The following is an 18,799-nucleotide window of genomic DNA, read 5'->3' as shown; positions in this document are numbered from 1 at the left end:
TGCTACTTTGGTACTGAACCAATATCGAAAATTTGCAAGAGTTCTGTTATAACAAGCACTGGCCTATCAAGGCAGGAGGTGTTACATTTTTTTCTTGGTGATTAGGGCAGGTTTTATGGTAGGCAGTGAATAGATTACTGATTGCTGTAATGTAATGTAACCTGGTTGTATTCACTGTTACTCTCAGAGAGTGAGGTTCCTGTAACAATTATAAATCTATAACTTTTTCTTAAAAGTCTTTTCACACCAGTCGGTCTGATGTTGTTGAGGCATGACTAGTTGCACTGTAATATGGGTGACTGGTTAAAGCACAATTCATTTTTACTAGCTGTTTAATGCTCACTTGTTTTACCTTTTGAGGGTCTCTCTTTAGTTCTAAAATATAGGAATTAAAATAAATGTTACAGTATAAATTACAAAAGTCATATTATAATACAGTAAGGTTGCGACCTTCGCGAGTGCCACATTCGCAAATTCAATTATTCATGAGCAGCCTTGCTTCCTAGGGCTCTGGGGTCAGGACGGCCAGCGGCTGCCACAGCTTCCCCAGGGCTCCGGGGCTGGGAACGCCAGCAGCTTCCGCCACTTCCCCAGGACTCCGGACTATTCACCCTATCTGCGAAATTCAACATTTGCAAGGGTTTTCAACACAGAACCCTCGTGAATGTTGCGACCCTACTCTATATAACATCTCTAACTTCAAATGGTTTCTGCAAATGATCAGTTAACTGCTGTTGCAACCACAGATATTACACACTAATATAGCTGGTTTACAGGTTGGACCTCTCTAATCCAGCACCCTTAGGACCTGACTAGTGCTGAGTGAGACAATTTGCTGGACCACAGGAGGTCAATATCGTCTAGCAGCATTACCAACACTTCCACGGCTTACTGGGCTCTTAGAAGACAGTTGGTGATAAATTAAAGCTAAATATTAGCACAGAACACTGACAGCCAGGACTAGTGACTGTAAACAAACTTTATAGGACCACAGGAGACTTGGCCATGCCCATAGTAAGTGGTCATCTGGCTAACTAAAATCGTGCTGGATTATGGATGTTGCCAGAAGAGAGACTGACAGACGAGAGAGATTCAACCTGTATAAAGGCCAATAATGAGAGGAAGCGATAGTTACCTTTACCTAAAGGAGGTTCTTCCTTCAAAAAACTGTGCACCTCCTGTCCTCTTAAATTTTTATTTCTTCCTTTTACATGTTTAGGGCACTTAATAAAACTATAGCTTGAACCGGATCTGCCTTTAAAATGTACCACTGTTTCCCAATTGTTATTCGTAACATGATAAATATTAGTATATATTTTAGGAAATTATCCTATTCATTTGCGATATTTCTTCCCCATCAGCATGTTTTACTTTACTATTTTCAGCAGCTCTAACTTTGTCAGATAGCTGCGCCACTTTGCTGAATTTACTTCCTCTTCAAAATAATCTCATTTGAACAATTTACCCCAAAGAAAAGAAGCAGCTGTATTTTGCATTAACCTTTCAAAGTGAATGCTATTTGGATGTATAAAAGTGTGTGTGTGTAATGGCCTTCTGTGGACTTTTGTCTCAAATTATAAATCTAACTCGTGTATCCTGGTGGGGGCGGATAGCGTATTCTGTGGGTATGGCTGAATTCCAGCTTCAGTTTTAATGTCCGAGTTTCAGTTTCTCCTATGGGGCAGTTGCAGAAAAGTTGAATTAGGAGAGTTAGGAAAGGCTTCCTCATGGTTAAAGGTTGATAAATTCTGAAATAGGCTCCCAAGGGAGGCTGTAGAATTCCCATCCCTGGGTGCAGAGGAGAAGGTTGCTAAGAACAGGCTGGACAATACCTATCATGTATTGGCCCTGCCTCAACACCTAATCACCTACCAAGGTCCCTTCCAGCCCTCCTTTTCAGATTCTATAACTTCCTGGGGAACAAAGTCGTGTGGGCTAAAAGTCAACTGGTAACATTTTCACATTTTAACAAAATTGGTTCAGCTATGTCTGAATTGTTCATGTGGGGGTTGGAGTGCTGCTGGGGGTCTGGGTAAGTCTGAAGTGCCTTGTAAATTCTAATTGGAAAATTAGTATGAATCACTTTTCAAATACAAAAGGTAGACACTTCAGACTGGACTCATTTTGTTTCTCATATCTCTCGGAGAATAAAATTTGAGCCAGATCTAAAGAAAATGTGGCTCAATAGTTTTAAAGTTATGAGCATCTGAAGTATCAGTTCACCATACAAACACTATAGCACTTTTCTGCCCCTTTTCTGAACAACCCTTTTATTAAGGTAACCCATCTTTGAGAGACACTTGCCAAATTCAAATATTCTTAATTTTTAAAATGACTGACTAAGTTGAATTTGAACGTGGTTTATTATTCATTTTTTTCAGTAACATCGTAGTCTGCTCTGTATTGTGAGATAGGAAAGTTTCCAATCATGCCAGCTTACAACCTATAAAAAAAGAGAAATGGCACAAAGAGGAATGAAAACAGTACGACATAGAAGTAGAGTGGCTGAGGTGATCAGTAGACATAGTCTGATAATACAATATATTGATAATAAATTTTGAATATATCGATGCATAGATTAGTATACCAGGGCTGTCAAACAAATTAACAATTTATCCCAAGATTTAAACAAGTCAGGATTAATTGCAATTCTAATCACAGTAATACAATATATAGGATATAGGAGTGGGAGTGAAAGGGGAGGAACCATGGAATAGGAGGATAAGAGCTGAGAAAGATATGGGCAGAAGTAGAGGAGGGGTGGGAACATGGGTGACAAGTAAATGGTGAACCAACAATTAGGGGAGGCTAGTTTCCTCTCCATCTTCCATCCCTTTTTGTCCCCTGCTGGAGCCCTGAATGCATCCCTCACCCCTGGCCTCCTCCCCAGCCCAGCACACATTGCCTCCCATCATGGGGCGTGCAGCATCCCTGACCGCAGCCCTGGAGTAGAGGGCTGCCATCACAGTTCCTCAGAGCCTGAGATGGGCAGCACCACTACAGCATCCCCAACCTCAGCCCCAGAGTCTGAGGTGGACAGGGCCGCCAGCGTGCCCCCAACCGCTGCCCTGGAATGGGTGCCCTCCGACCCCAGCCCCAGAGCACAGGTGGGTAGTGCCCCCAGATGGAGTACCAGGCAGGGCTCCAGCCCTAGCCTGCCCAAGTCCCAGCATCCCATTATTGGTCCCTAGCCCAGCCCAAGCCTGCCCCACTGGACCATGAAAGAGCATGCACTCACAGTGCTCCTGCAAGCAAAGAATGGCCTGGGCCACACCAACCTGTTTGGGGAGGCTCAGTTTCCCCCTGCCTAGGGTACCCACCACTCAAGGCAGCTGGGAGAGGAAAGAAGCACGGTGAGTATGAGGGCAGGGACTGGGAGAGGAAGACGGGAAGAATAGGAGCAGGAAGGGATGAGGATATCCAATAGGAAGGAAATAGCGCGTGATCTTGTAATTACTGATTGTGTCATACAGGTGACACAGGCAACTTTGGAGTACTTAACCTTATTCTTTTTCATGCTGGCTTGTTATCTTTCTAATGTAACAGTAAATACTTCTAGCTGATTGTATTTACTGAGGGGCAGCCTACTGAAATTCACAGTTACTGAGGGACAACCTACACTCATTCTGATATTTTTTTTCCACAAGCTACTCTTAGTATATCTTTTTATGATGCAGCCACATCTTTGGATGCTAATATTGTATCGTTACATTTATTAACCTTAAATTGGGATATTGGAGATTATGTGCTATATGTATTTTATTGTATTCTATATGTACTGTGGCAGGGTACCCCTGGGTCTGGCCAGGGACCCTCACCTCTCCCTCTGGCTGGAGGGGTGAGGCTGCACTCTCCTCTGCCAGCCTGGGCCAGCTGATCAGTCCTTTCCCACTTTTCCACAGCCAGGGCTGCAATCTCACTGGGAACGGGAAGCCCCGGCACTCTCCCATTGACCTACTCCCTCTCCCCTTTGTTGTATTTTGTCAATGCTGTTTTCTCTCCTTCTCCATCACCTCTCCTCTTATCTCAACCACCACTTCCCTACTTTGTCCATCTCCTCTCCCCTCCCTGGGACTGCTTTTTAACCCTGCCAGCACTCTGGCAGAGAGACCAGCTGGGCCTCATTAATTAACTGCTGCCACTCCCTACTGCTTCCACCTGGGAGCTTAACTGCATGTTGCTCTCCTTCCCCTAGCCCAGGCTGTACCCTGAGCTGCCCTTCCTGCTCCCACCTGGGGTTTGCTGGCCTGACCCTGCTACAGTATGCTAAGTATTTGATAACTTTGAAATCAAAGTTCATACTTTTGAATAAGTTAAGCTTTCCACCCAGATGCATACACACTCTTTCCTTAACTGTGTGTTAGATAGCTTTAACATTAGCTGAAATATAAATATCCTCCATTGTCCCTCAGCAGACCTATTGATAGTAATCAGATTTCTTGATTTTTATGTCTCAGTAGGAAACCGTAAGGCTATAATTTAGACATGGTTATTTTAAGTATAGTCATAGACAGAGCAAGAGCAATTAACAAGTGGTCATGACCCATCCATGAATTTTACTGTATATACGGCTGACTAAATCTTAAATGTTCCTGGGGTCCCACAGACCACCACTGCTCTGGGAGGGCTTTTAGGGGCTGCATGAGCAGCACCCAGTTCGGCAGGCCCCAGGGCAGCCCTGAGGAGAAGCACATTGGCTGATACAGATGTGGAAGTCACAGAGGCCCTGGAAAGTCACGGAACCTGTGACTTCCATGACAGAATCAACCCTTGACAGTAAGGCCCACTGCCTGTGTTATCTCCTTCCCTCCATGTACCCTGCCATGAGCAACTGTCATGGCAATGCCCTCTTGCACGGACCATACAGTAAGGGTTAAGTCTTCAAGTCTGAGGATGAAATCCTGTTCCCACTGAAGTCAATGACAAATCTTCTACGGGTTGGATCTCCTTGGTACAGCACCTTCCCAATCCTACATGAGGGAATTTGCCAGACCAGGAGAGGTTCCCTGTTTCGGCTCCCTCAGCCCACCGCCCCTCTTCCCTCACTGGTTCTACTTCCACCCTGGCCCATCCTCCTGCCATCAGCCTAACTAGGCTGCCAGCCCTGGCCTTGGTCCCAGCCCCAGCCCTGCTGCTACCAAGCTTGGCTCCGGCCCCCACGGGGCTGCTGAACACCAGCCCCAGCTTAGCCCTGGCCCTGTGAATGCCGGCTATGGCCTGGCTTTTAGATGCTGGCCTCAGTCCGCAGCTGGGAGGCCAGATGTGGATCAGGCCCTGCAGATGCCAGCTCTGGCCCAGGCCTAGTTTCCCAGCCAGACGCCAACCCCCACAGACACCACCCTCCGTAGCCAGATGCCAACCCCCACAGACATTGCCCCGTCCCAGCCAGACGCCAGCCCTGAAGGCATTGACCCCACATCTGGACACTGGCTCTGCAGACACTGCCCCACAAACACTTGCCCCACTGCGCTCCTGGCTGGCAGGGCTCCTGGCCCCAGTGCTCTCTGATCCTATAATATCCACGGTTCTGATGGGCCAGCGTCCTGGATTTGGGGCGTGCAAGGGTACTTTGATGCCAGTGAAGCTGAGATTTCACCCCAAAAATTTTTGCCTGATTAATGATTGACTAGGGACTTACAGGTTTCTCCCTAAATAAATTATTTTCTGTTCACTATGTCTGAACTTGCTTTCTCTTTGTTTTGTGAACAGTTATGTAACCACTTAAATCTGATATCAGTGATTTCCTACATTGCATGCAGTGAGTGAGCAATAAGCCTAAACTATACAAATTACTCACCAATAGCCAAGACGAAACAAAACCACGAATCATCATCTATTTGCTATTTAGTATTTAAAGTTGTGGAATATGCTTGTACCATCCCAAATACTAATCTTCCAGATAAATCTGACGAGTAGTTGCACAGTCAAAATGATATCCTGTTCTGTCATTTCTTATTGAATGCCCTGTATTTTGACTAAAGAGTTTTAAGTCACTCAGGTCATATTCAACAAACTGATTCATCCACGTGTACATTGAATGGAATTATTTAGGATTCATTTCTTCAGCAGTCATATCTATTCACTACTGCTCTAACCATTAACTGCTTCACTTATTGTATCCATATTGTAGCAGACACATCTGTTGTTACAGGGAAATAATTTCACATCTGGGCTCCGTACAACCAAATGAACTGGTCTGACCCAGGTGTGCACCAGTAAAATTTCAATTGGCTTTGTCCAATTTTGCTTATATTTTTTTCTCTAAAATGATTTCTGGTCTTAAATATTTTCTTTACTGCAACAGTCAAAGCTCTACATTGCCTCTGTACTTATGCAATATGCAAAAGCATTAAAATACTAGACACAATAAAACACTGTGAATTAAAAGATTTGTCATCTTTTCAGGTATAAGCAGTAATGCCTCCTTTGCCACCATCCTTGGACTATGTCTATGTCACACCAGCAGGCAGAACTGAAGCTGAGATGTCTGGAGCTTAGTAAGTAAGCCCCTACAGCTAAAAGCCCACTAGATTGATTTTAACAAATAGGGAGGAACTCACTGAGGGTTTGAAAGTGGAAGGTAGCTTGGGAGAAAGTGACCATGACATCACAGAGTTCATGATTCCAAGCAACAGTGAAAGGGAAAACAGCAAAACAGAGACAATGGATTTCAGGAAAGCAAATTTTGGTAAATTCAGAGAGCTGGTAGGTAAGGTCCCATGGGAAGCAAGATTATGACAAAAAAAAAAAAACAACTGAGAAGAGTTGGCAGTTTTTCGAAGGAACATTATTAAGGAGAGCAAAAGCAAACTATACCACTGCACAGGAAGACTAGAAAGTATGGTGAAAGACTGCTTTGGCTTAGCCAGGAGATCTTGCATGATCTCAAAATCAAAAAGGAGTCATTTAAAGAGTGGAAAGTAGGAAAAATTACAAAAGATGGATATAACCAAACAATGCATGTATGCAGGGTCAAGATTAGAAAGTCCTAGACACAGAACGAGCTCAAATTAGCTAGCAACGTAAAGGGTACAAGAAGTCATTCTATAAGCATATTAGAAGCAAGAAGAAGACCAAAGACAAGGTAAGCCCACTACTCAGTGAGGAGGGAGAAATAATATCAGGAAACTTGGAAATGGCAGAGGTGCTTAATGACTTCTTTGCTTCAGTCTTCACTAAGAAAGCCGATGCAGAAGCGCCTAAGGGGGAAGGGGGTAATTTTAGAGGTTGAAAACATAACGAACAAGTTAAAAATTACTTGGTAAAATTAGATGTCTTCAAGTCACCAGGGCCTGATGAAATGCATCCTAGAATACTTAAGGAGCTGATAGAGGAGGTTTCTGAGCCTTTAGCTATCATCTTTGAAAAGTCCTGGAAGTTGGGAGAGATTCCAGAAGACTGGAGAAGGCAAAGATAGTGCCTGTCTATAAAAAGGGAAAAAAGAACAACCCAGAAAACTACAGACCAGTCAGTTTAACTTCTGTGCTGGGAAAGATAATGGGGCAAATAATTAAGGAATTCTCTGCAAACATCTGGATGAAAATAAGGTGATAGGTAACAGCCACAATGGATTTGTAAAGAACAAATCATGCCAGACCAATCTGATAGCTTTTTTGGACAGGATAACAAGTCTTGTGGATAAGCAAGAGGAGTGGTGGACGTGGTATACCTAGATTTTAGTAAAGCATTTGAAACGGTCTCGCATGATCTTCTTATCAATAAACTAAGCAAATACAACTTACATGAGGCCAGTATAAGGTGGGTGCATAACTGGCTGGATAACCGTTCTCAGAGAATAGTTATTAATGGTTTGCAGTCACGCTGTAAGGACATAACAAGTGGGATTCCAGAGGAATCTGTTTTGGGACCAGTTCTATTCAATATCTTCATCAACAATTTAGCTATTGGCATAGAGAGTATGCTTATTAAGTTTGCAGATGATACCAAACTGGGAGGGATTAAGGCAGCAAAGCAGAATGTGGAAACTACAGAGGCATATCCCACCTCTCAGTTGGAGGGAAGATCATCGCCCGCATCATCTTGAACCACCTAACAGCCAGTATTTCTAAGGCAAATCTACCTGAAAGTCAATGCGATTTTCGACTTGGCCGGAGCACAGCTGACATGGTGTTTGCTGTCAGACAAATACAGGAGAAGTGCATTGAACAGAACATGTACCTGTATGCTGTCTTCATAGATCTGACAAAGGCGTTTGATACTGCCAACAGGGAAGCCCTTTGGACCATTGTAATATGACTTGGCTGCCCAAGAAAATTTGTCCAGATTATATGCCTTTTCCATGATGGCATGACAGGCAAAGTACTGTCTGATGGAGCCACATCAGCCCCTTCAACATTACCAACGGCATGAAACAAGGATGTGTTCTCACTCCTGTCCTATTTAACCTGTTCTTTGTATGCGTCCTTAACCATGTAATGAAAGATCTGGACTGAGGTATATACTTGAAATACCAGCATGATGGTTCACTTTTTGACCTCCGTCGCCTGAGTGCAAAGACTAAGGCAGTGCAGAAACTCCTTTCTGAGGCACTCTTTGCCAACGACTGTGCTCTTATGGCTCACACTGAAAACGATCTTCAGCACATTGTCAACAAGTTTGCTGAGGCCTCGCAACTTTTCGGACTAACTATCAGCCTCGGAAAGACAGAAGTTCTCCATCAACCTGCACCTGGATCAAATGCTCCTGTCCCGAGTATCTCCATTGACACCACTCAGCTTAAAGTAGTGGAGAACTTTAAATACCTGGGTAGTGTCATATCCAGTGATGAATCACTGGATAATGAGATCAATGCGCGAATATCCAAAGCAAGCCAATCACCTGGCTGTCTGCGTGTCAAAGTTCTAAACCACCACAACATCTGGATGTCAACAAAACTGATTGTGTACAGAGCTGTTGTTCTCTCATCTCTTTTGTATGGGTGTGAAACATGGACACGAAATATGCGTCACATCAAGCAGCTCGAAGCATTCCACATGCGCTGCCTCCGTAACATCATGAAGATCCACTGGCAAAACAAAGTGCCCAATCTTGAGGTCCTCAAGAGAGCCCAGATGACAAGCATCGACATGATGATTATGAAGTCACAACTACGTTGGACCGGTCATGTCAGCCACATGGACGCCAACAGAATCCCTCACCAGCTTCTATATGGTGAACTTTCCCAGGGCATCCGGTGTATAGGTCGTCCACGGAAATGCTACAAGGATACCATCAAAGCCAATCTGCAGTACAGCAGTATCAAACCTAGGGACCTTGAGGATGCTGCCAGTGACAGAACACAGTGGCGTGCAACAGTCAGAAATATCTGCGTTGCCTTTGAGGAAGACTGCTGCCGGCGTCTACAAGAGGCACGTGAACAACGTCACAGAGCATCGGCAATGCACAACCCACTGATTGCGAACTTCCCATACACCATCTGCGGCAAAATGTGCACCCCTAGAATTGGCTTATACAGTTACCAGAGGGCACACCATGAGACCAATAACAGATGATCTGCACAGATTTGTCATCATCGGATCGATGGACTACCATTATGTGAGCAAGACACAAAAGGTCATTCTTCTGCTCTACTCTGCACTGGTTAGGCCTCAGTTGCAGTATTCTGTCCAGTTCTGGGCACCACATTTCAAGAAAGAGGTGGAGAAATTGGAAAAGGTCCAGAGAAGAGTAGCAAGAATGATTAAAGGTCTAGAGAACATGAGCTATGAGGGAAGACTGAAGGAACTGGGCTTGTTTAGTTTAGAAAAAAGAAGACTTAGAGGGGACATGATCATGGTTTTCAAGTACCTCAAAGGAGGTGGGAGGCACAAGGAGGTGAGAAAAAATTGTTCTCCTTGGCCCCTGAGGATAGGACAAGGAGCAATGGGCTTAAACTGCAGCAAGAGTGGTTTAAATTAGACATTAGGAAAAACTTCCCAGCTGTCAGGGTGGTTAAACACTGGAATAAGTTACGTCAGCAGGTTGTGGAATCTCCATCACTGGAGATATTTAAGAGAAGGTTAGATAGACAACTATTGGGGATGGTCGAGATGGTGTTTGGACCTGCCAAGAGGACATTGAACTGGACTCGATGACCTCTTGAGGTCCCTTCCAGTTCTAGTGTTCTATGATTCTGTGATTCTAGTTCTTAACTAAGGCTGTAGAGGAGACTCAGTCTTTTTCTCTGTGAGTAGCGCTACATGGGACAGTGAACCACGCCCAGTATGTGTATGAGTTATACCTAATGTACACTGGAAGGTTTACTGGCTGCATTTTTACTGACATGCAGCTGCCTAGGTTGCAATATTGCCAGGCTGCATGCGCTGCCAGCTGTCTTTGGCAGCACTGTGCCTATTCACAGTGAGAGGCTGTACAGGAAAAAGATGCACTATGGCGTCATCCAGAGTATTGCCTTCTGGAGCATTTTAGAAGGGCATTGTAAGAAGACAGTACTCCTGTCAAGGAATTGTGGGAGTTTGGAGTCAAATTCTCATAAATCACTTTGTTCCATCCCACAATCTTCTCTTTTCAGACAGTTTTTCATTATTAATAGTTACACAATTCTTTGTGTCAGTTCAGAAACTCTCCTCCATCTTGTAGGCAGAGGCATGGATTCCAAACAGGACATTGGACTACTTGTGTTTGTTTTTGGTGACAGAGTATCTGGTTCTTCTGTATCTGCAGAACATCAACTGCTGTCGCTGTGGTTCCTCTACAAAGTCCTCCTCTCTTGCTTCATTATGGTGTGGAGGTGACAGTAGGCTCTCAAAGGCTATGTCCGTGGAGTATAAGCACCAGTATGTTCTACCAGGCTGGAAAGCTTTTGAGTACTGTCCGAGTGGCAGACCGTGTGTCTGCCATCAACGGACCAGCCTAGCAAAGTACAGAGAGGTTCACCACTAGAAGGTTAGTCACAAGGTGACAATTTGGCAATAGCAACTATGAACACTATGACAATACAGCATGACCCTCAGTCCTGTGCATCCCCTCTTGCGTATCTCGAGACAATGGTGGAGAGGTGGACATGGAGTCAGAGGGTGCTCAGAATCTTGCAAGACTAAGACTGTCCATTTGTATTAATTTATATGTTGGAACACTTAATGTGCAATCCCTCTCAAGTGATGAGCAGGTTGATACACTGCTGAAAGAATTCTATCACATTCACATTTATATTCTTGCCATAACTGAAACCAGAATTCAAAAGGAAGTTGTGGCAAAATGGAAGGATGGATCACAAGTTCTCCTGGAAGCAGTGGAAGGGAAAGGTGGTAGAGCTGGATTTATTTTTTGCCCAAAGGTGGCAGGAAACATCATGTCATAGATAATCTAATCATCATTTCAGAGTGCTCATGATGAACAAAGTCAAATGGGCCACCAAGAAAATAATTGTAGCCTATGCAATGATTTCCACTGTGGAAGACGAAGAAGTGGAAAGATTCTATGAAGAACTTGATAGGCTCCTCTAGACAAAACTATCATACGTGATGGTGCTTGGTGACTTCAGTGCCCAACTGGATACAGGGGAGGACTGAGAAATGTACATTGGAAAACATGATTTGGGTATTAGAAATGAAAGAGGCCAAAAGCCAGTTGATTATGCAGAAGCCTATCACATCTATACCTCATGAATTCTTTCTTCAAAAAGAGGGTTGAGAGGTGATGGACTTGGCGAGCCCCAAATGACATAATAAGAAATTAAATCGATTATGTTGTGGTAAACAACAAGTTACAGATGTAACAGTCATTTTAGAATTGTCCATTTGCATACAGTCAGTTCATCAACTGGATAGAACAAGAGTCTAAATCAGAGGTCAGCAATCTTTCCAAGGCAGAGTGCCAAAATTTGACCTTTTGACCCCTATGTACAGTCCTCGTGCCAGTGATACTTTTTAAACTTACTAACAGTCCTACTTACAATAGCTTCATTAATAAATAAATTAAGATGCACAGCTTTGCCATTTAGATCAGTGATCAGCAAGCTTTTCTGAGGCAGAGCGCTAAGGCTCCTGGTTGAACTGAATGCAATGCAAAATTCTGAACAGTGCCGCAAGGATATTAAACTCCTACCGAGCCATGTTTATAAGGGGAATTGTTCTTAGGGTTGTTTTGTTCCTTTCCTTCCTGGGGCCTGGCCACATGGGGCCTTTTGCTGGTGCTTCCCCTGGGGCACAGCAGGGCCTGGCCTTGTGAGGGAGGGGTGCTCCCCTGGGATGCAGTGGGGGGGGCGGTGTTTGGGGTGGCAGGGTACATTTGAAGGTGGCTTGATCACCTTCACCTGTGGGAGGAGGGAGGGGGTGGGGGTGTGGTGGGGAGTGCTGGGCTGTGTGGGGGAAGTAGCAGAGTGGAGCGGGGGTACAGGAGGGTAAATATGGGGTGAGAGGATTCTCCCCCACCTACCACTCTGCTGGCTCTTTTATACCTGTTCCCAGAGAGTGCAGGGGCTGGGACACACTGCCCAGCCTGAGCATCACACCTTCAGCGATTTGACCTGGGAACTCCAGCCATGGGAGCGTAACCAGAGCAATGCGGCGAGGGAGGAGGGGCTGGTGGGCAGCAGAGTTCTAGCCAGGTCTGGCTTCTGGTCATATCCTCAGCCTTTACCTGGCAGAGGAGAGAAGCCCCTGAATGTGCAGCACACCCCAGCAGGGATGTGCCAGGGCCAGGGAGGGCACGGAAACAGGCCGGACTCTGCAAATTCGACCTTCAAAGGATGCAGCTAATTCCTCTGGGGAAATCCTCCATAGCCCAGTTCTGCAGGAGGGTGCCCCAGGGAGAGGCAGTAACAGTGCAGCAGACTAAATGGCGGGGCGGGGGGGGGGGGGCTTTGTACTGTGACTGGAGTTGGACTTGCTTGGCTCCCCCAGTGCGAGGGGACTGGAAATATGAAAAGCCAGGGGGTGGGGAGAGGAGCCTGCTGCAGGCTGTCTGTACTGCCCTGGGGAGCGAGAGGGCCAGAGCCCAGCACAATGTGCGCAGCAGCAGCAGCAGCAGCAGCAGCAGCAGCAGGCTCCTCTCCCCACCCCCTGGCTTTTCATATTTCCAGTCATAACTTGGTGCCTGTCAGTGCATTCTGAAACCCAAGCAAGTTCAGAATCACTCCACCAGCTGGTTGTAATAAACCTTTGTTGCTTCACATACAGTATCAGACTTTATTCCAACAATGACGTTGGTAAGAACACAAGAGAGATTGGCCAACCACACAGGAAAAACAAAATGGATGAAAAATGCATGTTGTTTGGCGTATGTCATGCAGCTGGATGAACAGTCTATCGAACTGGTTGATCAATGTGTGTATCTTGGACAAGCATTGCAGATGGTCAATGAATTTAGCCCAGAGTAGAGCAGAAGGAGAAAATCAGGTGGGTTTGCCTTTGGAACTCTCTGCAGTGTCTTTGTTGAGCCCAAACTTTCCACCACCGCGAAAGCCCATCTCTTTAACACCAGTATACTGATAATGCTGTATGGCTGCAAAATATGGAACGCAATGTTTAGAGAAGAATCAAAGCTGCAAACCACCCAAAGAGCAATGGAAGACGCATAGTGGGTACAAGTAGGTTACAGCATGTTATTATTGATGATTTGTGTGCAAGACAAAGTTTCGTGGCGACACCCAAGATTGAAACATTGGCACCAGCTTGACCTTGTCCTCACCAAACGCAGCCGTTTAGGTAATGTCAGGGTGACACGTAGCTACCACAGCACAGACTGTGACACTGACCATTTGCTCGTGTGTAGTAAGGTGCACAACCAGCTGCGAAGATTCTTTCACTCCAAAAAGGAAGGGAGGCCGCGCATTGACACTGGCAAGACTCGTGACCCTTCAAAAATATGCGAGTTTGCCCAAGCACTTGAAGAGGCCTTGCCCTGCCCGGACGACACTGATATCAGCAAGAGACGGGAACAACTACGGGACGCTATCTATAACACTGCGATACCTACCTTTGGGAAGAAGACAGTCAAGTCTGCTGATTGGTTTGAAGCCCACACTGAAGTGCTGATGCCCCTGATTGAGAAGAAGAGACAGGCACTGGCTGCATACAGGTCCTCTCCCAGTGAGGTGAACCTGCAGGCGCTCCTGTCTGCTCAGAGTCAAGTGCAGCAGGTTGCTCAGCGGTGTGCCAACAATTACTGGCTCCAACTCTGCTCCAAGATTCAGCAGGCCGCAGACACTGGTAATATGCAAGGAATGTACGATGGGATCAGGCAGGCCATCGGTCCATCACAACAAAAGACTGCCCCACTTAAGTCGGCCACAGGCGAGGTCTTGAAGGACAGAACCAAGCAGATGGAACACTGGGTGGAACGCTACTCACAGTTGTATGCCAGAGAGACTGTAGTTACAGAGAGAGCCCTGAATGCCATCAAGCCTCTGCCCACCATGACTGAACTCGATGCTGAGCCCACCTTGGAGGAACTCAGCGACACGCTAAAAGCACTCTCTTCTGGAGAAGCCCCAGGGAAAGATGGTATTCCCTCAGAAATCCTCAAATGCGCCAATGGTACCCTAATTTCAGAGCTGCATGGAATACTTTGCCAAGGCTGGAGAGAAGGCAGTGTACCGCAAGATATGAGGGATGCTAACATCATTACTGTCTACAGGAACAAGGATGACAAAAGCGATTGTAACAACTATAGCAGCATCTCCTTTCTCAGTACCATGGGGAAGCTATTTGCACGTGTTGTTCTGAAGAGGCTCAATGTTCTTGCGGAGAGAGTCTACCCTGAGTCTCAGTGTGGGTTCAGAGCTGAACGGCCCACTTAGACGTGGTTTTCTCTGTTAGGCAACTACAAGAAAAGTGCAGGGAGCAGAACAAATCTCTGTATATTCCCTTCATCGACCTGACCAAGGTATTTGACCTCATCAGCAGAAAAGGTCTGTTCGCGATTCTGGCTAAGATCGGCTGTCCCCCAACTCTGCTCAGCATTATTAGGGCCTTCCATGAAGGGGACCGTCGTATACGATGGATCCACATCCGAACCCTTTGAGATTCTCAGCGGAGTGAAGCAGGAGTGTGTGCTGGCTCCAACACTGTTCGGAATCTTCTTTGCAGTTTTGCTCAAATATGCCTTTGGAACTGCTACAGAGGGCATCTCTCTCCGCACGAGAACAGATGGCAACCTCGTCAAACTGTTGAGGCTTAGAGCGAAGACCAGGGTGCTTATGAAGCGTCTAAGGGAGTTCCTTTTTGCTGACGTTGCAGCTATTGCTGCTCACACTCAGCAGGAACTGCAGTCACTCATAACTCGCTTTGTGGATGCATGCATGGAATTTGTCCTCACAATCAGCTTAAAGAAGACCCAGGTGATGGGCCAAAACGTAGGTAACGAGCCATCTATCAGCGTGCTAGACTGTGAACTGGAAGTCGTCCATGAGTTCGTGTACCTAGGCTCGACGATCTCGGACAACTTGTCACTTGATAGCGAGATCAACAAGCACATTGGAAAAGCCACCACAATGTTCTCCGGGCTGACGAAGAGAGTATGGGCTAACAATAAGCTCACTGTACACACCAAGGTGCAGGTCTACACAGCCTGTGTTTTGAGCACACTGCTGTACGCCAGTGAAACATGAAGTTTGCACTCAAAACAAGAGCAGCAGTTCAACACATTCCACATGCGCTGCCTTAGGCGCATACTCGGTATCTCACGGCAGGACAAGGTCCCCAATAGCGCAGTGCTTGAGAGGGCAGGCACCACCTCCATGTTCACCCTTCTCAAACAGAGGCGTATGCGCTGGCTGGGCCATGTCTCACGCATGACAGATGGCCGAATACCGAAGGACCTCCTCTTTGGCAAACTGGCGTCTGGCAAGAGGCCGAAAGGGCGACCTAAATTGCGCTACAAGGACACGTGCAAGCGTGACCTCAGCGCTCTCTCTATCAGTGTGAACACCTGGCATTCGCTCGCCTCAGACAGGCATGTCTGGAAACAGGGAGTGAAGGAAGCTCTTGTTATGTATGAAACTACCTTGGTGAAGGAAGCGGAAGACAGGAGAGCCCTCAGGAAGATCCATGCCCGTGATACCAGAGCAACATCTGCCTACTGCCGCTCACAGTGCGGAAAGGACTGCCACTCCTGGATTGGATTGCACAGCCACAGAAGACGCTGCTCGAATCAGTCCAACTGGGGCGCAAACCCATGATCCCTCAGGATCGAAGGATGCCTACTACTGTGTGCAAGAGCGGTGTTAGTGGTATCATCCAAGTTATGTATAATCAGAAATGGAGATAGCTGGTCACATTGCAAGATTGAGAGACAACAGGTGGACAGCACATGTACTCCATTAGTATGCACAAGACATAAAAAGAACAAGGGGAAGGCCCCCAACATTGGGTGTATCCTTTATGGAGGATTCATGAAAGCACATGGACATTGCACAAAACAGGATGGTGCAGAACAGTTGGCATTTGTATCAGTGGTGTGACTAACTGCATTGATGGAATCATGGATTTTTCCTATCTTTCTAAATGCCACTGTGGATGGTTTGTAATGGTGAAGAGGAGAATTCAGGGAAGGAGGGGAGACAGATGTGAATTAAAATAGCCAAATTCTGTAGATATTCAGTGACGTAGTGGGAGTAGTGCTTCTTGGCCTATGAGGCTAGCACTGAATGGTGGGATCAGCTCATGAAGCAGTAGTGGCTGCAGCTATTTTGTAGGCAAAAGGGTGCACAGAGCTCATCCCATCCCTTAAGTACAGACACCAAAGTAAGATTTGCTTTGACAGTGGTGAAATGGAAGGCAATTGCACTCTGACATTTTTCAACCCTGAATTGTTGTTGATGGGTGGACAATGAATTTGGTGTTGGAAAAATCTCTAGTGGAGGTTGTCAACCAGGTGTAGAAAGCCCATTAAACATTTCCTGATGCACAGGACTCTGATTCTGGGAAATGTGCACAAAATAACAGGTGATGCTGTTGCTTTCCCAAGATGAGGTGGGGGCATAACCCAAACCTGCATCTCCCACCTCCTCCCAGCCACCATCACCTTGCTTCTAAGTACATAAATGGAATATATGATTTTCCTATGATTATGTATCAGTATATCACCAGAGACACTACCTTGATATTAATGTTGGGTGGTCCAAGAAATCCACAAAACAGACATTGCTACATTAAATGTTCACAAATAGGAATAAATATCTAAGAGCTCCCTAAAACCATTAAAATCTTCATAAAAATATGAAGTGAGTCAGACTTTTCACAGGGTCACTTCTGGGGCATTCAGCAGCTCCTAGTATGGTAAGTATATGGGTCCACTCTTCAAAACCTGAAGTCGTGAGAGGTTGTGGAGAACGCTGATTGTTGGGTGTCCTGAGTAATAAGTAATATTGACAGTCTTATTACATGCAGTGGAGATTCCAGCTGAAATATCGAGGACGCTCAAGGCCTAACGAAGGCAACAAAAGCAATTCAGGTCTGTGTGTCTCTGGCTTTTTTGCAAGAAGGAAGCTGCTGTGACTCATTGCAGAGCGATATGGGAAAGTTTCCTCTAGTGGGAAAAGAAAATCTCCCTTTCAAGAAATCAGCAGACAAAACTTCACAAATACATCTGAGAAACTGTCCCAGAGTGAGGTGTCAGTAGAGGAGTTTTTGAAACGAATTGATAAACTGAACAGTAATAAGTCATCAGGACCAGACGGTATTCACCCAAGAGTTCTGAAAAATCTCAAATGTGAGATTGCAGAACCACTGATTATAGTTTGCAATCTATCCTTTAAATCATTTTCTCTACTACATGACTGGAGGACAATTAATGTGATGCCAATTTTTAAGAAGGCCTCTAGAGGTGATCCTGGTGATTGCAGGCTGGAAAGTCTAACTTCAGTACCAGAAAAATTGGTTGAAATTATTGTAAAGAACAGAATTGTCAAACACGTAGATGAATATAATTTGTTGGAGAAGAGTCAACATGGTTTTTGTAAAGGGAAATCAGGCCTTACCAGTCAACTAGAATATTTTAAGGGGGTCAACAAGTATGTGGACAAGGGGGAACCAGTGGCTGTAGGGTACTTAGATTTTCAGGAAGCTTTTGACAAGGTCCCTCACCAAAGGCTCTTAAGGAAAGTGAACTATCATAGAATAAGAGGGAAGGTCCTCTCATGAATTGATAGCTGGTTGAAAGATAAGAAACTGTGCAGGTATAAATGGTCAGCTTTCACAATGGAGAGAGGTAAATAGTAGTGTCACCCAAGGGTCTATACTGGGACCAGTCCTATTAAACATATTCATAACTGATCTGGAGAAAGAGGTAAACCGTGAGGTGGCAAAATTTGTTGATGATACAAAACCTGCTCAAGATAGTTAAGTCCAAAGCAAATTGAAGAGCTTCAAAAGTATGTCACCAAAAGGTGAGTGAGCAAGAAAATGGCAGAGGAAATTTAATGTTGATAACTGTAGAGTAATGCATATTGTAAAACTCAACACCACTAGGCTTATAAAGTGATGGGGACTAAATTAGTTGTCACTACTCAAGAGAGAGATCTTGAAGACATTGTGAATAGTTCTCTGAAATCATCCACTCAGGCTATGACTACACGTGCACGCTACATCGAAATAGCTTATTTCGATGTAGCGATATCGAAATAGTCTATTTTGATGAATAACGTCTACACGTCCTCCAGGGCTGGCAACGTCGACGTTCAACTTCGACGTTGGGCAGCACCACATCGAAATAGGCGCTGCGAGGGAACGTCTACATGCCAAAGTAGCACACATCGAACTAAGGGTGCCAGGAACAGCAGACAGGGTCACAGGGCGGACTCAACAGCAAGTTGCTCCCTTAAAGGGCCCCTCCAGAC

At 45.5% G+C, this 18,799-nt stretch overlaps 1 long non-coding RNA gene across 1 annotated transcript in view; it reads right to left on the bottom strand.

Annotated features, from left to right (window-relative positions):
- Positions 1 to 2,344: 2,344 nt before the first annotated feature.
- The window catches only part of LOC142013115 (uncharacterized), a 56,262-nt gene continuing 39,807 nt past the window's right edge, over positions 2,345 to 18,799 (bottom strand). Inside the window, exon 3 of the long non-coding RNA XR_012645550.1 lies at positions 2,345 to 2,443. This is a non-coding gene — a long non-coding RNA (uncharacterized LOC142013115). The remainder of the gene's footprint in view (positions 2,444 to 18,799) is intronic.

This window comes from Carettochelys insculpta, chromosome 5, assembly GCF_033958435.1.
Source record: "Carettochelys insculpta isolate YL-2023 chromosome 5, ASM3395843v1, whole genome shotgun sequence".
NCBI lineage: Eukaryota > Metazoa > Chordata > Testudines > Carettochelyidae > Carettochelys > Carettochelys insculpta.
Note: the sequence above shows the minus strand (reverse complement) of the source record. Positions and strands in the feature narration are given on the sequence as shown.